The sequence below is a fragment of the Amblyraja radiata genome, chromosome 19 (assembly GCF_010909765.2).
Source record: "Amblyraja radiata isolate CabotCenter1 chromosome 19, sAmbRad1.1.pri, whole genome shotgun sequence".
NCBI lineage: Eukaryota > Metazoa > Chordata > Chondrichthyes > Rajiformes > Rajidae > Amblyraja > Amblyraja radiata.
This window is the reverse complement of record NC_045974.1, coordinates 45,818,057-45,837,518: the sequence shown is the minus strand read 5'-3', so window position 1 is coordinate 45,837,518 and position 19,462 is coordinate 45,818,057. Positions and strand designations below refer to the sequence as shown.

The 19,462-nt window shown below is 46.3% G+C and overlaps 1 long non-coding RNA gene across 1 annotated transcript; it reads right to left on the bottom strand.

The window, feature by feature from the left end:
• Positions 1–205: 205 nt before the first annotated feature.
• Positions 206–3,414, bottom strand: LOC116984237. Its single transcript, XR_004414942.1, has 3 exons — positions 3,208–3,414; positions 1,469–1,470; positions 206–217 (listed from the first exon to the last, which is right to left on the bottom strand). It is a non-coding gene; the product is annotated as an uncharacterized LOC116984237 (long non-coding RNA).
• Between the last annotated feature and the right edge of the window lie 16,048 nt (positions 3,415–19,462).

The following is a 19,462-nucleotide window of genomic DNA, read 5'->3' as shown; positions in this document are numbered from 1 at the left end:
ACAACAGAAGGAAACAAAACAGGCAATACAGGCTGAAAAGATTAAGTACGAAGGGAAGCTGGCCAGGAATATAAAAGGACAGTAAAAGCTTCTTTAGAAATGTTAAGGGAAAAAGAGTAGCAAAGTCAAATGTGGGTCCCTTGAAGGCAGACATGGGTGAAATTATTATGGGCAACAAGGAAATGGCAGAAAAGTTGAATAGGTACTTCGGATCTGTCTTCACTAAGGAAGACACAAACAATCTCACAGATGTACTGGAGGACAGAGGATCTAATGGGGTAGAGGAACTGGAATAAATTTTCCTTAGGCGAGAAATAGTATTGGGTAGGCTAATGGGACTGAAGGATGATAAATCCCCTGGACCTGATGGTCTGCATCCCAGGGTCCTCGGGGAGGTGGCTCTAGAAATAGTGGACGCATTGGTCATCATTTTCCAATGTTCAATAGATTCAGGATCAGTTCCTGTGGATTGGAGAAGAGCTAATGTTATCCCACTTTTCAAGAAAGGAGCGAGAGAAAACGGGGAATTACAGACCATTTAGCCTGACTTCGATGGTAGGAAAGCTGCTGGAGTCAATTATTAAAGAGGTAATAAATGGGCATTTGGATAGCAGTAAAAGGATTAGTCCAAGTCAACATGGATTTATGAAAGGGAAATCATGCTTGACTAATCTTCTGGAATTTTTTGAGGATGTGACAAGTAAAATGGATGAAGGGGTGCCAGTGGATGTATTGTTTCTAGACTTTCAGAAAGCCTGATTTTTCTACCACAAATATTATATCTATTTCAATCAATCCCAATATACTTACCAAAAAATGTATTAAAAAAAATTATGCTCCAATATTACAAACTTCATATGGGACTACAGGTCGCCCCGAATCCAAGGAAAACACCTGTGTAAACCTAAAGAATCTGGGGGTACACACAATTGCTGGGGAAACTCAGCGGGTGCAGCAGCATCTATGGAGCGAAGGAAATAGGCGACGTTTCGGGCCGAAACCCTTCTTCAGACTGATGGGGGGTGGGGAAAGTAGGAAGGAAAAGGGGAGGAGGAGGAGGAGCCCGAGGGCGGGCGGATGGGAGGGTGGGAGGAGACAGCTAGAGGGTTAAGGAAGGGGAGGAGACAGCACGGGCTAGCCAAATTGGGAGAATTCAATGTTAATGCCATAAGGACGCAAGGACCCCAGACGGAATATGAGGTGCTGTTCCTCCAATTTCCGCTGTTGCTCACTCTGGCAATGGAGGAGACCCAGGACAGAGAGGTCGGATTGGGAATGGGAGGGGGAGTTGAAGTGCTGAGCCACCGGGAGGTCAGGTAGGTTATTGCGGACTGAGCGGAGGTGTTCGGCGAAACGATCGCCCAACCTACGCTTGGTCTCACCGATGTAAATGAGCTGACATCGAGAGCAGCGGATGCAGTAGATGAGGTTGGAGGAGATACAGGTGAACCTTTGTCGCACCTGGAACGACTGCTTGGGACCTTGAATGGAGTCGAGGGGGGAGGTGAAGGGACAGGTGTTGCATTTCTTGCGGTTGCAACGGAAAGTGCCCGGGGAGGGGGTGGTGCGGGAGGGAAGGGAAGAATTGACGAGGGAGTTGCGGAGGGAGCGGTCTTTGCGGAAGGCAGACATTGGGGGAGATGGGAAGATGTGGCGAGTGGTGGGGTCACGTTGGAGGTGGCGGAAATGGCGGAGGATTATGTGTTGTATTTGCCGGCTGGTGGGGTGAAAGGTGAGGACCAGAGGGACGCTGCCCTTGTTGCGTGTGCGTGTGCGGGGATGGGGAGAGAGAGCAGTGTTGCGGGGTATGGATGAGACCCTGGTGTGAGCCTCATCTATGGTGGCGGAGGGGAATCCCCGTTCCCTGAAGAACGAGGACATTTCCGATGCCGTGGTATGAAATGTCTCGTCCTGGGAACAGATGCGGCGTAGGCGGAGGAATTGGGAGTAGGGGATGGAGTCTTTGCAGGGGGCAGGGTGGGAAGACGTGTAGTCCAGATAGCCATGTGAGTCAGTGGGTTTGTAATGTATGTCGGTCAGGAGTCTGTCCCCTGCGATGGAGATGGTGAGGTCAAGGAATGGTAGGGAAGTGTCGGAAATCGTCCAGGTGTATTGGAGTGCCGGATGGAAGTTGGTGGTGAAGTGGATGAAGTCAGTCAGTTGTGTGTGGGTGCAGGAGGTGGCACCAAAGCAGTCGTCAATGTAGCGGAGGTAGAGGTCGGGGATGGGGCCCTGGTACGCCTCGAACAAGGATTGTTCAACGTACCCGACAAAGAGGCAGGCGTAGCTCGGGCTCATGCGTGTGCCCATAGCTACGCCTTGTGTTTGGAGGAAATGGGAGGAGTCAAATGTAAAGTTATTGAGGGTGAGGACCAACTCCGCTAAGCGGAGGAGAGTGTCAGTGGCTGGGTATAGGTTGCTCCTCTGGTCGAGGAAGAACCGGAGGGCTCTGAGGCCATCGTGGTGGGGGATGGAGGTGTAGAGTGACCGGACATCCATGGTGAAGATGAGGGGGTGAGGGCCCAGAGAGTGGAATGCGTGGAGGCGGCGGAGAGTGTCTGAGGTGTCTAGAACATAGGTGGGGAGGGATTTGACCAAGGGGGATAGGATGGAGTCAAGGTATGTGGAGATGAGTTCCGTGGGGCACGAACACGCAGAGACAATGGGTCTGCCGGGAGAGCCGGGTTTGTGGATTTTTGGGAGAAGATAAAAACGGGCCGTGCGGGGCTGGGGAACGATGAGTTTGGAGGCTTGGTCAGGTAGGGCGTGGGAATTGATGAAGTCGGTGATGGTGCTAGAAATGGTGGCCTGGTGCTCGTCAGTGGGGTCATGGTCCAAGGGTAAGTAGGAGGAGGTCCGTGAGTTGGCGCGTGGCCTCAGCTTTGTAGACGTCGGCGCGCCAGACTACCACGGCACCTCCCTTGTCGGCTGGTTTGATGACCCAGTCTGGGTTTTTGCGGAGTGATTCGATGGCAGTGCGTTCAGAGGGGGAAAGATTGGAGTGAGACAGGGGAGTGGAGAAGTTGAGGCGGTTGACGTCGCGGCGGCAGTTCTGAATAAAGAGTTCCAGAGCCGGGACTTTATGAGGGGGGTTCCACGAGGAGGGGGTGCGTTGGAGACGGGAAAAGGGGTCATCATTAGGGGGCGGGGCTCCTTCCCATGGGGGACTGACACTCCCGAACTTTTTATACTACTATTGGGCAGTACATATTAAAAACATAATTTATTGGTTAGACAGCTCTGCCCAACAGGTAGAATGGATCAGAATGGAGAAAGAGGATTGCTCCCCTTTTAATATAGGAGCGATCCTCTTCTCCCCGATAAAATTAAACAATACATAATATAAGAAGAACCCAATTATCCACAACACAATACGAATTTGGAACCAAATAAAACTAACTTTGAAATCAAGAAGCTTATCGCTTTTATCTCCAATATAATAATCCCTAATTGAAACCATCTCTCACTGACAAAACGTATACCTATTGGGAAAGATAATGAATTAAAAGGATTGATGACATGTATGATATTGGGACATTTCTTTTATCATTTCAACAATTACAACTAAAATACAACTTGAAAAATAACCAATACCTTAAATACCTTCAAATTCAAGACTATTTGAAAAAACACATACAAGGATATCAAATTCTAAACCTAGATTTATTAGATGAAGCAATGAACATTAAGGCAGAATCAAGCAATTTAATATCATATTAATATAATATCATTTTAAATATAGAATCACCACTGACAGAGGCAATCAGAGCAGATTGGGAACGAGAATTACTGATTAAAATTCCGAAAGAAACATGGGAAAAATACCTGATATACATACATAAATGTTCGATTAATGCAAGACACAATCTAATTCAATGTAAAATCTTACAAACTCGAAAACTAGACTGAATAAAATCTATCCAAATATTTCTCCCATCTGTGATAAATGTTTAACTGAAAATGCCACTATAACACACTCTTTGGTCTCCTGTATAAAACTTTTAGCATTCATAGCAAAACGATGTGAGTATAGGAGCAGGGAGGTTCTACTGCAGTTGTACAGGGTCTTGGTGAGACCACACCTGGAGTATTGCGTACAGTTTTGGTCTCCTAATCTGAGGAAAGACATTCTTGCCATAGAGTACAGAGAAGGTTCACCAGACTGATTCCTGGGATGTCAGGACTTTCATATGAAGAAAGACTGGATAGACTCGGCTTGTACTCGCTAGAATTTAGAAGATTGAGGGGGGATCTTATAGAAACTTACAAAATTCTTAAGGGGTTGGACAGGCTAGATGCAGGAAGATTATTCCCAATGTTGGGGAAGTCCAGAACAAGGGGTCACAGTTTAAGGATAAGGGGGAAATCTTTTAGGACCGATGAGGAAAACATTTTTCACACAGAGAGTGGTGAATCTGTGGAATTCTCTGCCACAGAAGGTAGTTGAGGCCAGTTCATTGGCTATATTTAAGAGGGAGTTAGATGTGGCCGTTGTGGCTAAAGGGATCAGGGGGTATGGAGAGAAGGCAGGTACAGGATACCGAGTTGGATGATCAGCCATGATCATATTGAATGGTGGTGCAGGCTCGAAGGGCCGAATGGCCTACTCCTGCACCTATTTTCTATGTTTCTATGTTTCATACATTTTGGAACGAATTTTTTGAACTTTTTACAAAACTATTTAATAGAAGACTTGAACCTAATAAAGAAATTATTATCTTTGGATCAATGGAAAATGGGAATAAGCTAAATAAGTTTCAAAAATCTCTCCTTAATTATGGTTTAATAATGGCAAAAAAACTTATACTTACATTTTAGAAAAATGCGACAACACCAACGCTCAAAATGTGGATTTCAAATATGTCGGAAACGGCATATCTTGAAGAAATGCGACTCCTCCTAGCAGGTAAAGCAGACCAATTCTTAGTGATTTTGTCTCCTTTTATCGACTTCTTACAAGCATATGGTGCAACACAACCATAAAACAACTCTCACAAAGCTATCAATGAGATAGCAAGTAGGTAATTTAGAGTCAATTTCCTCACACTAGTGCTGTGCAACCTTTATTATGGAGAGGACAAGATTGACAAATTATTGCTAAATTAATCCATTTGTCTCCAAATTTATGAATATTAAAAAGCAGGTTGTTGAAAATTTCTGTTAAAAGTGATCAACAAGAAATTGAATAATGACCAAAACAAGCAAAGACTTTCAGACAAACAAAGTCTGTAATCTCCACTAAATGAGCAACATCCCTTCGTTATCATTGACATTACACCATCTGCTGTCTAATCTTTACTTTTGTTTGGGGAATGCACACAATGTTTTCTATAATTTGAAAGATGGTGGGGAGGTTAAACGATGAGGGGCAAAGTGAATGTGAAGTGATAGCTCCTGTGCAGTAACCAACACAACGACACAGTAAATTGGACTCCTGTAATACATTGAAATAAAAGCTAATTCCAATAATAAGCCTGCCCCTATTTTACCTAGGCCATCAGTGCACGAGTGTCAAATTTCCTGCCAATGTTCTTTAAAGAGGCAATCTGTCCGTACTTGACTGTGGAGAGAAAATACTTTCTGGTATCATAAACAATAGTATTATTATACTGCAACAAACAAATTACTGGGGAAACTCAGCGGGTACTTCCAAGTACTGTGGAAGCAAGGGAATAATCTATGTCTCTTGTCGAGACCCTGCACCAGGACTGAGAGTGTAAAGAGGAGATAACCAGAGGAGAGAGTGAAGATTTTACAAACAATGTGCGTCGAAGTAGAGCTGCAGCAGTTGAATTTCATTCGAGGACCCTCTGGAATGAATCCAAAGCCTAGATATTTAGTGCCACTCAAAACTGCTGCCCAACTTAGTAGGCAGTGAAATTGAGAGTCCTGCTGCTGTTATGGAACTGTAATTATCACTTGGTGCTGCAGGAAGCATCAAGGCCAAGACTAAACAACTGAAATGCAGTACTTTGATTCGCTCACTGCTGGTTAGGGGAGTGAGTAAAACTATTTAAGATGCTGAACTGGACAATTAGTTATTTATGAGTTTTTTTGCCAGTTCTATGGCATTCTTCTATATCCTTCGATTGGCACATGGATATGCAGGGAATGGAGGGGTATGGATCGCATGCAGGCAGAGAGGATTTGTTTATCTTGGCATCATGTTCAGCACAGACATTGGGGGCCATGGGGGCATAATGTTCTTTGTTCTATTCCTTTCTTTTAGTTAATTAACTTTAGCTTAACAGCAACTTTGAGGTTGATTTGGCAACATTCAAATCAGTAACGTTGGTAAAAATGTGTCGACCATCTGATTCTCTTCCAAAGTCTTGTGCAAATTAATTTTAAACCATGTATAACCAGATTTTTAATTATGCAATTTATATGGGATACATAATCACATGGCACCTCTGAACCTACGTATGCAACATAACCGCAGCAGGGCTCCTGGTAAACCCTCCTCTTCGATCAGGAGTTGTACAACCATTGGAGGGGCAGGAATCCTTAGCACAATTAGCCAATTGATATTACTGTAGAGACTGCAGGAGGATGAAAGAATCTGGAATGAGTACATATTTTAATTCAGCGATAGTGATTCAGCAGTGGAAGTCTCACTTCACTATTACCACCATCTTTTGTACACGGCAAAGAGATTGTGTACACTTATCCTCCATGACTCACAGAATTCTGCTCCTGACGACTTTGGGGTGTGGGAGTAAACCGGAGAACCCGGAGAAAACCCACCGAGGCCATGGGGGGGGGAGGGAGGGAGCGCCCGCGGTGAGTGGAGTTGCAGGGGGTGGGGGGGAGGGAGCGCCCGGGGTGGGTTGAGCTGCAGGGAGGGGGGGGGGGAGGGAGCGCCCGGTTGGGTGGAGCTACAGGGGGGAGGGGGGAGGGAGCGCACACCCAGGGCCTCAGGAGACGAGGCTTTTTTTTCCGCCGACGCAGGGATCGTCCTTCTCGACCGCAAATGTTATTACTAAACCAGTTGGTTCTCGCCGGGTTCGAGCCCCGGGGACAGACGGACACAGACACACACAGACAGACGGACGTGGAGCATAAACACGCTTCACCTCCTCCTTCACCTTCCCGCCCGCGCTCCGTCCTCGACCGTCTATTTCTTCTTCTTGTAGGATTCCGGCAGTGTAGACGCTGCTAAGCGTATTACTGCCCTCCACAGGTCAAAGTTTGAACTAAATTCTTACATACAGTCCTGTAACTTGCAGGAATTGAAGAACAACCCTGGATATCAGTTGATGTTTCGCACTGTGTCCAAACAGAGATAAAACAGAAAAAGCCTCAACTCCAAGTCCTGTCAGTCTAACAAACAATACTTTTCTTTCTACCCTATACTTTTTACATTCTAGGAAAACATGCTTAACTGTCTCATTACTCCCACATTCACACAAGCCAGAAACATGTTTCCCTACAATGCACAAATAGTAATTTAACCCACAGTGTCCCAACCTCAATCTACACAGTTTAACGGAGTCCCTACGGGACAGAGATGTACAGAAATATATTTTCCTAACTTCAGATTGTATAGAAAAGTAGTGTCTACCCCTGACTTCCATTTCCCATCCTCTCTGCCATTCTTTTGTTAAGCCCTCTTTAATTATTTCTCTCAGTTCCACTCTCCCCAATGATACATGGATATCTATTTCTCTTCTTAAACTCTCCTTTGCTATGAGGTCCACCTGCTCATTCCCCCTCACCCCCGCATGCCCGGGAACCCAGCAAAAAGTGATGTTACACGCAAACCCAATTCTAGAAAACACACTCATGATTTCATTTAGAATGTCAGGACGAGCTTTAGATTTCCCTACTCTTAAAGTTTCAAGAGCAGCTGCAGAATCAGAACAGATAATGACTTCTCTAAAACTGGCTTCCTCAATCCACCATAGAGCCCATTGAATTGCCATTAATTCAGTCGTGAGAACAGAGCTTCCATTAGAAATGCGCCGGCCAATCTTCAACCCAAGCTGCTCCACATACACTCCAAACCCAGCTCTCCCACTAACTGGATCTTTAGATCCATCTGTAAAAACAATCAAAGTGCTCTCACTGATTGAATTAAGATATTCCACTATTCTTGGAGTCACCTCGCGCTTATCTTTTTCCTGAAGAAAAGCAAGCTCAATAAACAGTTCAGGAAGAACCCAATAGGGCACAGGTAGCCTTATTGTATGCTCTATAATACCCCCTTGTTCCAAACCCAGCTTCCTAGCCCACTGATTTATAATGACAAAAAATGTGTTATATTTGTTACCATCATCAACCTCTTGCAACAAACACCTTGCTGGGAAGGTATCATTACACCCACAACGTTTAGCCCAGTAATGTAACCCTAGCTTAATGTGCCTTAACCATAAGGGCATTTCTCCCATTTCAACAATCAGGGCATGGGGAAGTCCTGAAGGCTCCACAGCCAAGCCTCAAAGCCTTTGCCTGCAACACATCTAGCCTAGCCAGAACAGTTTTAGACGCAGACCCATACACAAAACACCCATAGTCAAGAGAAGATCTGATCATGGCCTGATAAATTAGCAGCATTGTCTCCCTGTTGGCCCCCCACTCACACCCAACCAGACTTCTCATAACATTCAGAACGTTTTCACACTTCAACACAATTTTACCTACATGCACAGCCCAAGTCATACGCTCTTCAAACCAAACACCCAAAAACTTAAAAACCTTTACCTTCTCCAATAGAGACCCATACATATACAGCCCTAACTTAGGTAACTTTCTTTTAAAACCAAATACCATATATTTAGTCTTAGAGGCAAAGATTTTAAAGCCCCATGTGTTCCCCCATTCCTCTACAGACACTTACAAAATCTAGACAGGGCTTAACCATGTCTCTTGGATACATATTAATTCTGGTGCTTCTTTAAATTCATCAACAAATCTCTTTAACTCTTGACCATTTCCAATCAGACTCCGGGCGTTCCATTGAAGTATATAAAACATTATGGTGTTAATGAGGATCACCATCATCCACCTCACTGACATACTCCATACTGCTAGCTCTCGACAACTGTGACCTCTCCATACACTAACTCTCCATGCAACTTTTCTGGCAACTGCTTTACACTGAGGAACCTTTCAGCTGCCCCCACCACTAACCTGATGATATCTGACCGGTTAGCTGCTTTCTTAGCTCCTACCAGCACATCAGAAACAAAAGACAGAAATTACTCCTTATTAAAAATCAACATGTCAGATGGAAAAGCCGACGGCAAGTTTGGCACAGTGATCTGGCTTCCTAGCACCACTCTAGTCCCAGCGCTCACATCTCCGCGTTCTCTAGCCACCCTTTGAGCTGCCTCTGCATATGACACGTTGTTCTGATCCTTCACTTCCTGCACTCGCTTCGCCTGAACAAAGCGCTCACAACCATGAAACCCTGCTGCATGATCCCCATCACAGTTAGGGCACTTAGGAGCCTCTGCCTTGCAATTTTGTATTGCATGATCTCCACCGCACTTTATTTTACCCCGACAAGACCCAGCAACATGTCCAAACCTCTGACAGTTATAGCAGCGCAACGGTGGTTTAATATACTCCCTCACTTGATACGCCATACTCCCAAGAAACACTCTCTGTGGCAGTATTCCATCTTTGAACATAAGCAGGACCGGCAGGTCCCTGACTCCATTCCTACTCTTAAATCTCACAACATCCGTTACTTGGGCCCCCTTAACGTTTTCTAAGATCTCCTTCTCAGACAAGCCATCATACATCCCATACACCACTCCCTTTATTCCCTGCTGTCTTCCTCTAGGGACCAAACTCTCCACCTTGACCACCAATTTCCCCACACCCCTAGCATCATTAAACTGTTTTCTGTCTTTGCAACAAACTCTTAACATCCCATTATACAGAATCTTGGCCTGAAAATCCCTGCCTATCTGGCTCTCCAAAGCAGTGGTAATTTTTTATGGATTCACTGCTCTAAATCCTGCATCTCCTTGATTTGTTCCTTTAACTTTAAACAGCACAACGAATTTTTCAATAATTCTAGTTCTCCTAACTTTACTTCCTTCGTCTCCTGACATTTCGGGTCTTTCGCTCGATGCCTCTCTCTTAGAGCCCCCATTTTCCTTACCTACAGTCTGCCACCCACCACCCTCAGCCCCACCACTCCCTGAAGCCATGGGCCTCTAGAATCTCTGCGCCTTCCCTTCACTACGCCAAAAAAGGCCTGCCGCTGAAGTTTGATGTTTCTCTCAACAATTAAACGTCTTCACTCTCTCACTGCCACCGGGTACTGGCGCGCTACCCACTGCTCCCGTTTACCCGCAGCTTTTCAAAGGCCGTTTATTTCTGCGAGCTGTGCGGCGGCACGAGCGGCCTCGACGCTGATTCCACATCGTCCTCGACCGTCGTCATGGCCGCATCGACAAGATGGCGGTGCGTCGTGTCACGTGGTGGTCGCTCTAATGACGGAGGCAGGACTTCACGTGACCCTCCGTCCATTGAAGGGGTGGGAAAGTAACGTGACGTCCGTTCAATTACGTGTTGGGGGCGTCACGTGGTCCGCTGTGCGACGACACTGGCGGGGCGTCACGTACGGGGCATCACGTGGTGGCCATTCATTGATGGGGCGGGGCAGTATGTCATACAATGCCGGGGCGGGGCGCTGCGTCATACATTGCCGGGGCGGGGCGGGGCGTCACGTCATTCATTGATGGGTCGGAGCGTCACGTGCCGGCCATTCATTTTGCAGTAGATTGACACAATGAGCTGGAGTGACGCACCGAGAAAGGCAGCACCTCCTCTGCAGAGAAGGAATGCGTGACGTTTCTGGTCGGAACCCTTCTTCAGAACAGGCCGGCAAGCAGAGGAAACATAGAACAGTCCAGCACAGGACTTCGGCCCACTTCTCCTGTACTGACGCTGATACGAATTTAAACAATTCAAACAAAATCTGCCTGCACGTGATCCATATTCCTCCATATCCATCTGCCTGTCTAAAAATACCTGCCACCACTGTATCTCATAGAAACATATAAATTAGGTGCAGGAGTAGGCCATTCGGCCCTTCGAGCCTGCACCGCCATTCAATAAGATAATTGCTGATCATCCAACTCAGTATCCCGTACCTGCCTTCTCTCCATACCCTCTGATCCCCTTAGCCACAAGGGCCACATCTAACTCCCTCTTAAATATAGCCAATGATCTCCCTCCAATATCACCCCTGGCAGCGCATTCCAGCCTGCGACCCAGTGTGGGGGCAATGCCGAGAACAAAGAGGGATCCGCCATGGACGGATTGCCAAGAACAAAGAGGAACTCCCAGGGACGAGAAGAAAGATGGACCGTTGGGACTATATTGAATAGTTTTGTAACTGCCTACTTGTGTATTGTATGCAAAACAATGAATTTCACTGTACCGAGTGCATGTGACAATAAAATATCAATCAATAAACACCTTGCACACTAGAGGCAATTAACAGAAGCAACTGTGCTGCACATCATTGGAGGAAACCCATGTGGTCATGAGGAGGACATGCAAACTCCATACAGACAGCCCCTGATGTTAGGATGTGTAAACAAGCATCAGAGACTATGATTTAAACACATCTTTAATCAGCACCAAAATTTAACAGCGTTAAGGACGATGGGTTGTCAGTACATCCTAGCTGTTCAGACTGGCAGTGCCGGGAACGAGCGTTAGTATAAGTGTTATAGTGGGGTGGGGTTAGTGATGCTGGCTTATGTGTGATTGGTTCACATGCATCATCAATCTACATCCTTTCCCCTTAAGTAGCAATGTTACAAAATTTTGAGATTTTAAAAATCAAGTCTGCAATTTATCCCATCAGATAAAGCATAAAAAGAGGTTTAATTTGACACCTAATTCACTTTCATATCTCAAGTATTTAAAAAGTTATGGCCATTTTCATACTGGGAAATGAGCATCTTGTTCCCTATTGATTTTCTATGGACATAACAAAAAAGCTGTGATCGTGGACAGTCAAAAGCCCATAACTTTCTTAAAAATTAAGGGAACTGAATGACATTTTCAGTTATCATAGATTGAAGCATGCTGAAACAAATATAAAATAACCTTACTTGGATGACCTGAAATTAAAGCATATAATTAGTTAGTTACCCAATTGTAGCTAATTCCAAACTTCAATTACTAGATCTAAACACCTATCTATTTCTTAATAAATGATTAACATTTTTAAATAGCCTAAGTGTCCAAATAATATTCACAAATAATACACAATAAAACATGATTTTTAAATCTAATTTACATTAATTTATAGGCCAAATGGAAGGAATTTAGTGTTTAATTGCTGTAAATTAAAGTCCATTTAAATCAGCTTTCTAGTGGGATCCTGTGAACGCGCTGGTTTAGAACGTTCACATTGTGGTAGATTTGTGCCCCAAATGCCCAGAAAAATACTGCGGGATATAATGGGCCCAAAATGAGCTACTCGCAATATTAAACTTTGTATAAAGGGATCTTAAGAAGCTCTTTTTAACGTAAAAATATACAGCCTACCTTCCGTTTTCCCCTGTATGAGATCTGGCCCGTTGTCGGCGGTCGGGGGTTTAGAGGTTAATTTTTAAACTACTATAACAAGTAAGGACAGCCCTTAAAACTAATAATTGCTCAAGCGAGGGAATCATCCAGCGATTTTTCGTTAATAATCAACTAGGCTGAAAAACCGCGATTTGAACAGCCTAGGGAAAATCGCGTTTTAAACCCGCCCCCCTCTAAACGGCGCCAAAATCGCGCACATGGGCTGGGACAGATTTTCAGCGACGCTTCAAGTAGGCTTTGCAACATACCCACCTTAAGATTAATATCTGTCTGGTGGTCTACTAACACGGCCCGAGCGCCTGCGGACCCAACCCTCCCCTCCATCTCCTGAAAGATGAGACGGAGAGCCTGGAGGTGAGAATGGCGCGGGAGAGGTTTGTGGGAACCGAAAGGGGAAATATGCGGTAGGTGAGGCCCCGTGGTTAGTGGAGACCGAGGAGGGGTGCAAGGCATGCGGGGAGACATTGCAAAAGGCAGCTGGAACTGGAGCGGCGGAGCATAGGGACCAGCAGGCAGTGGGCGGGGCTCCCTCACAGCAAGCAGGTGTTGTCGACTTCTCCGGTAAACCGCTCCCTCACAGTCCACCAGGTAGGATCGTGGCTCGTCAGATGGGTTGACAACAGTGCCCAGGCGGGAATGTCCAGTTGAAGTTCGTAGACGGACGACCTGGCCTGGCCTGGCAGTAGAGGCTCGAGTGGTCAGCTGGAACTGTCGTATGACCGTTTCTGGATGTCATGCTTCTCTTGGAGATTTTCCTGGATAGTGGCAGGCTTCAACACCCGAGGGACCAGCTGCTGTTGTGCGGTGGGGACCGGAGACCTCGTCAATCTCGACATTAGCCGCTTTGCTGGCGATCCCAGGGCTTCGTCTCTGGCAATATTTCTGAGTTTCAGGAGATCGAGATAGACGTCTGTCTTTGAAATGCGCGCTCCCTCCAGCAAGTGCTTGGCACTTCTGACAGCGCGTTTATCGGTCTGCGAAAAGCTTGAACATGTGGCTGGTGAACGGCCGACCATTGTCGGTTCTCAGGCAGACAGGAACGCCATAGGCGGAGAAGTGTATTTTCAGCTTCTTGATGACCATCTCAGACGTGAGGGAGGTCAGTTGGTCTAGTTCAAACCAGTTGGAAAAGGAGTCGACCAGAACGAGGTAGTGCTTTCCGCACCATTCGAAAATATCTGCCGCCAGCCACGTCCAGGGAAGTGCTGGTGGAGGTTGTTGCAGAAGGGGCTGCCGCTGCTGATGAGGCGCAAGGTTGTTGCAAGTGGGGCAGGAGGCTATGCGGTCCCGGATGTACTCGGCTATCCCCGGCCAGTAGAACAGACCACGAGCGCGTGCCAGTGGGGAGTCGGCTCCTGGGTGACCACTGTTTGCCTCTTTGAAGTATTCGTCTCGTAACGCTGAGGGTATCACTACCTTGTAACCCTTAACCACAACACCATCCTGAACCACCAGTTCATCACGGACCAAGAAGAATGGCTGTACCTCTGTGGGCGTGTCGGATTGTTTGTCAGGCCAGCCTGTTTTGATGATGGAGGAGGGGGTTTGAAGCGTATCGTCAGTGGCAGTGTGCGCGGCCAGGGTGCGCAGTTGCTTACTGGGGATGAGATCGACACCGAGGACCATCAAATCCTCCTGTTCATGCCCTTTTTGTAGGCAATGGTGAAGTCGTACCGCTGCAGCTGCAGCATCATGCGCTGCAAGTGAGCTGGCGCGGCATGGATGGGCTTGTTCAGGATTGTCACCAGCGGTTGGTGGTCCGTCTCGACCATGAATGTGTTGCCAAGGACGGAGTCGTGGAATTTGGTGCAGGCAAAGATGACAGCCAGCAGTTCCTTTTCGATTTGCGCGTAGTGATGCTCCGTGTCGGTCATGGTGCGAGAGGCATACGCGACAGGTAGTAGGGTGCCATCTGCAGATGGTTGCAAGCAGGCTGTGCTGAGCCCAATTTTTGAGGCATCGCAGGTGATCGTCACCGGACGTTTCAGGTCGAAAAAAGCCAGGGTCGGAGCACTGGTCAGTTTGGATTTTAAAACATCAAAGGCAGCCTGATGTTGCTGGAACCATGACCATGCAGTGTCCTTTTTGGTCAGCTGCCGCAGTGTGGAGCTTAGTTCACTGAGGTTCGGTATGAACTTTCCGAGATAGTTTACCACGCCCAGAAAACTTTGCAGGCCTTTCACGTCTGTAGGGGCAGGCATTTCTGTGATGGCAGTAGCTTTCTTCGGATAGGGTTTGTGGCTATCAGGAGTGAAGATGTGGCCGACGTAGGAGACCACTTGAACCCTGAACTTACACTTGTCAGGTTTGAGCTTGAGATTGATCTTGCGAGCGCGCTCCAAGATGAACCTGAGATTGTGATCGTGTTCCGCTGCGTCTTTGCCATACACGAGGATATCGTTGACAATGATGGCACAAGGAAGGTCCGCGAATAATTGCTCCATTGTCCTTTGGAAGACTAAAGGCAGACCTTGCACACTAGAGGCAATTAACAGAGGCAACTGTGCTGCACATCATTGGAGGAACCCCATGTGGTCATGAGGAGGACATGCAAATTCCATACAGACAGACCCTGAGGTTAGGATGTGTAAACAAGCACCAGAGACAGTGTGTGATTTAAGCACATCTTTAATCAACACCAACACTTGACAGCGTTAAGGATGATGGGTTGTCAGTACATCCTAGCTGTTTAGACTGGCAGTGCCGGGAACGAGCGTTAGTATAAGTGTTATAGTGGGGTGGAGTTAGTGATGCTGGCTTATGTGTGAATGGTTCACATGCATCATCAATCTACAGGATGGAACCTGGGTCTCTGGCACTCTGAGGCAGCAGGCCCATCCGCTGCAATACTGTGCAGGCCCCTGTTCAAGATGGAGTTCAGTAAGACATTTTCTAACCATACCAGTGACACTGCATTCCAGGAGTCAACAAATGTAAGACAAGAACGAGACACAAGGAACTGCAGATGATGGGGTCTTGGGCAAAATATCAAGAGCAGCTCAGCTGGTCAGACAACATCTGTGGAGCGAATGGCCAGGCGACGCTTCGGATTGCGACCGTTCTTCAGACGCTAATGAAGGGTCCCGATGCGGAACATCGTCAATCCATGTCCCCCACAGCTGGTACCGGACCTGCTGATTTACTTCAGCACTTTGTATTTTATCTAGATCAATGTACTTTGCATGGACATGCACAGCTGGCTCCATTTTAAAACTAGCCTTCCATCACAGTCAAGAATGTTGACTCCACTGTGGTGGATGTTTATGTTAAATCTATCGTGTATTGTATTCGTTTTCATTGAATGGCTGCATGGTAACTCAATTTCACCGCAACTAAATTGGTGCATGTGACTATAAAACGTGAACTTGTTCTTGAATGTGAAGAGAGGGTGTGGAAGGATTGGGGAGAGAGAGACAGTTGGAGGAGTGGAGATAGAAAGGGTCAGAGAAGTGGGGATAGAGCTAGTGAAGTGGGATCCAGATGGCTGGAGGACCGAGAAGAGTTGGGGCCGCAAGGGAGGTGGAGAAATAACCAGAGTATTGAGGAATAACTGGGACAGGAGCGGCTGGAATGAGGGCCAGATGATTTTGGAAAGAGTGGGCTGAAGGAATATTGGAAGAGCGTGCGGGAGAAAGAAGAGCGGGCCGGAGAAATGGGGGGAGAGAAATTCCAGAGGAGTATTGGTGAGAGGGTGGGTGGGTGGGGGGGGGGGGGAGAGGCAGAGGGGTGGGGGAAGAGGGCCAGAGCAGTTGGGAGGGTGTGCTAAAGGAGAGCTGAGAGAGTTAGGGCTGCCGTGGTGGTGGAGTGAGAGCAGGAAGATTGGGATAGCAAGGGTGGGGGCCAGAGAGGAGGAGGGTGGGGGCCAGAGAGGAGGAGGGTGGGGGCCGGAGAGGAGGAGGGTGGGGGCCGGAGAGGAGGAGGGTGGGGGCCGGAGAGGAGGAGGGTGGGGGCCAGAGAGGAGGAGGGGAGGGGGCGGAGAGGAGGTATTAGATTGGTTACATTTCTGACTACCCAATGTAGTGCTTTATTAATATAAGCTCCGCCTACTACTGCACCATTCATGTTATTGCAACCCGACATGTGCTGTTAGTTGGTGATGCAGCACGGTGGAACTAACATGCTGTATGTAGTGTGTTCTATACGTTACTCAGTAAATACTGTTCTATCAGACCCGTGAGCATGTGTGATTTACTCAACATTGTGTCGGACGTGCACAACCCACTCCGCTTTTAAGTATATCGAGTTTTATTTCCTTTCCAGTGTTTTATTTCACCCGATTTGTCCGATATCTCGTGTTGCTACGGCCAATTAATTCCATAAACCTGATCCTCTGATTTTTGATTCAGACCTTGCTGAACGTTGGCGGATTTTCAAGCGAGACTTTAACTTTTACATACGTGCTGCTCATCGCAACGTTCCACCAGACCACCGTGCCTCTATACTTCTCAACATCGCTGGCCCAACAGCTATCAAACCAGCAGAGCGCTTCGACCTTGCTCCTGCAGTTCTGGATCACAACACTTAGATCGTGGTACCTACTGAAACTCTAGATGATCCCAAAGTTGTGATCACCAAATTGAGACAGCTATGTAACTTTCACACTAACTCAGTACTGGAACGTACTACTTTTTTTGCTTGAAATCAGCTACAAGGAGAACCTATTCTGTAAATGGGCTGGATGGTTTGGAGTTTGGGGAAGGTGGGACCTGTACAGAAAGGATGGGTTGCACTTGAACCCGAGGGGGACCAATATCCTGGCGGGGAAATTTGCAAAGGTCACTGGGGAGACTTTAAACTAGAATGGTTGGGGCGAGGGACTCAAATAGAGAAAGCTAGTAGACAGAATGGGAGGCAGGAAGCAGAAAAGGGAAGCACTCAGACACAAGAGGAGAAAGAAAAAAAAGGAAATAAACAGAGAAGAAGAGACGGGGGGTTTCTTAAATGTGCATATTTTAATGCTAGGAGCATTGTAAGAAAGGTGGATGAGCTTAGAGTCTGGATAGACACCTGGACGTATGATGTTGTGACGATCAGTGAAACATGGTTGCAGGAGGGCTGTGATTGGAAACTAAATATTCCAGAATTTCGTTGCTTCAGGTGTGATAGAATTGGAGGGACAAGAGGTGGATGTGTTGCATTGCTAGTCAGGGAAGATATTACAGCAGTGCTTTGGCAGGATAGATTGGAGGGCTCATCTAGGGAGGCTATTTGGGTGGAATTGAGAAGTGGGAAAGGTGTAGCAACACTTATAGGGGTGTATTATAGACCGCCAAATGGGGAACGAGAATTGGAAGAGCAAATATGTAAGGAGATAGAAGATATTAGTAGTAAGCACAAGGTAGTGATTGTGGGAGATTTCAACTTTCCACACATAGACTGGGAAACACATTCTGTAAATGGGCTGGGTGGTTTGGAGTTTGTAAAATGTGTGCATGATAGTTTTTTGCAGCAATACATAGAGGTACCTACTAGAGGAGGGGCAGTGCTGGACCTCCTGTTAGGAAATGATATGGGACAGGTGGCGGAGGTATGCGTTGGGGAGCACTTCGGGTCCAGTGATCACAACACCTTTAGTTTCAATGTAATTATGGAGAAGGTCAGAACTGGACCTAGGGTTGAGATTTTTGATTGGAGAAAGGCTAACTTTGATGAGATGCGAGATGATTTAAAAGGAGTGGTCTGGGAGATTTTGTTTTATGGGAAAGATGTAGAAGAGAAATGGTGGACATTTAAAGGGAATCTTTATGTTCCTGTTCGGTTAGAAACATAGAAACATAGAAATTAGGTGCAGGAGTAGGCCATTCGGCCCTTCGAGCCTGCACCGCCATTCAATATGATCATGGCTGATCATCCAAGGATGATCATCCAAGGTTGAAAGGAAACAGTAAAAATTGGAAAGAGCCCTGGTTTTCAAGGGAAATTGGACATCTTGTTCGGAAAAAGAGGGAGATCTACAATAATTATAGGCAACATGAAGTAAATGAGGTGCTTGTGGAGTATAAGGAATGTAAAAAGAATCTTAAGAAAGAAATTAGAAAAGCTAAAAGAAGATATGAGGTTGCTTTGGCAAGTAAGGTGAAAGTAAATCCAAAGGGTTTCTACAGCTATATTAATAGCAAAAGGATAACGAGGGGTAAAATTGGTCCATTGGAGAAACAGAGTGGGCAGCTATCTGCAGAGCCAAAAGAGATGGGGGAGATATTGAACAATTTCTTTTCTTCGGTATTCACCAAGGAGAAGGATATTGAATTATGTGAGGTAAGGGAAACGAGTAGAGTAGTTATGGATACTATGAGTTTCAAAGTAAAAGAAGTACTGACACTTTTGAAAAATATAAAAGTGGATAAGTCTCCAGGTCCTGACAGGATATTCCCTAGGACATTGAGGGAAGTTAGTGTAGAAATAGCCGGGGCAATGACAGAAATATTTCAAATGTCATTAGAAACGGGAATAGTCCCCGAGGATTGGCGTACTGCGCATGTTGTTCCATTGTTTAAAAAGGGTTCTAAGAGTAAACCTAGCAATTATAGACCTGTTAGTTTGACTTCAGTGGTGGGCAAATTAATGGAAAAGATACTTAGAGATAATATATATAAGCATCTGGATAAACAGGGTATGATTAGGAACAGTCAACATGGATTTGTGCCTGGAAGGTCATGTTTGACTAATCTTCTTGAATCTTTTGAAGAGGTTACTAGGGAAATTGACAAGGGTAAAGCAGTGGATGTTGTCTATATGGACTTTAGTAAGGCCTTTGACAAGGTTCCTCATGGAAGGTTGGTTAAGAAGGTTAAACTGTTGGGTATAAATGCAGGAATAGCAAGATGGATTCAGCAGTGGTTGAATGGGAGAAGCCAGAGGGTAATGGTGGATGGCTGTTTGTCGGGTTGGAGGCAGG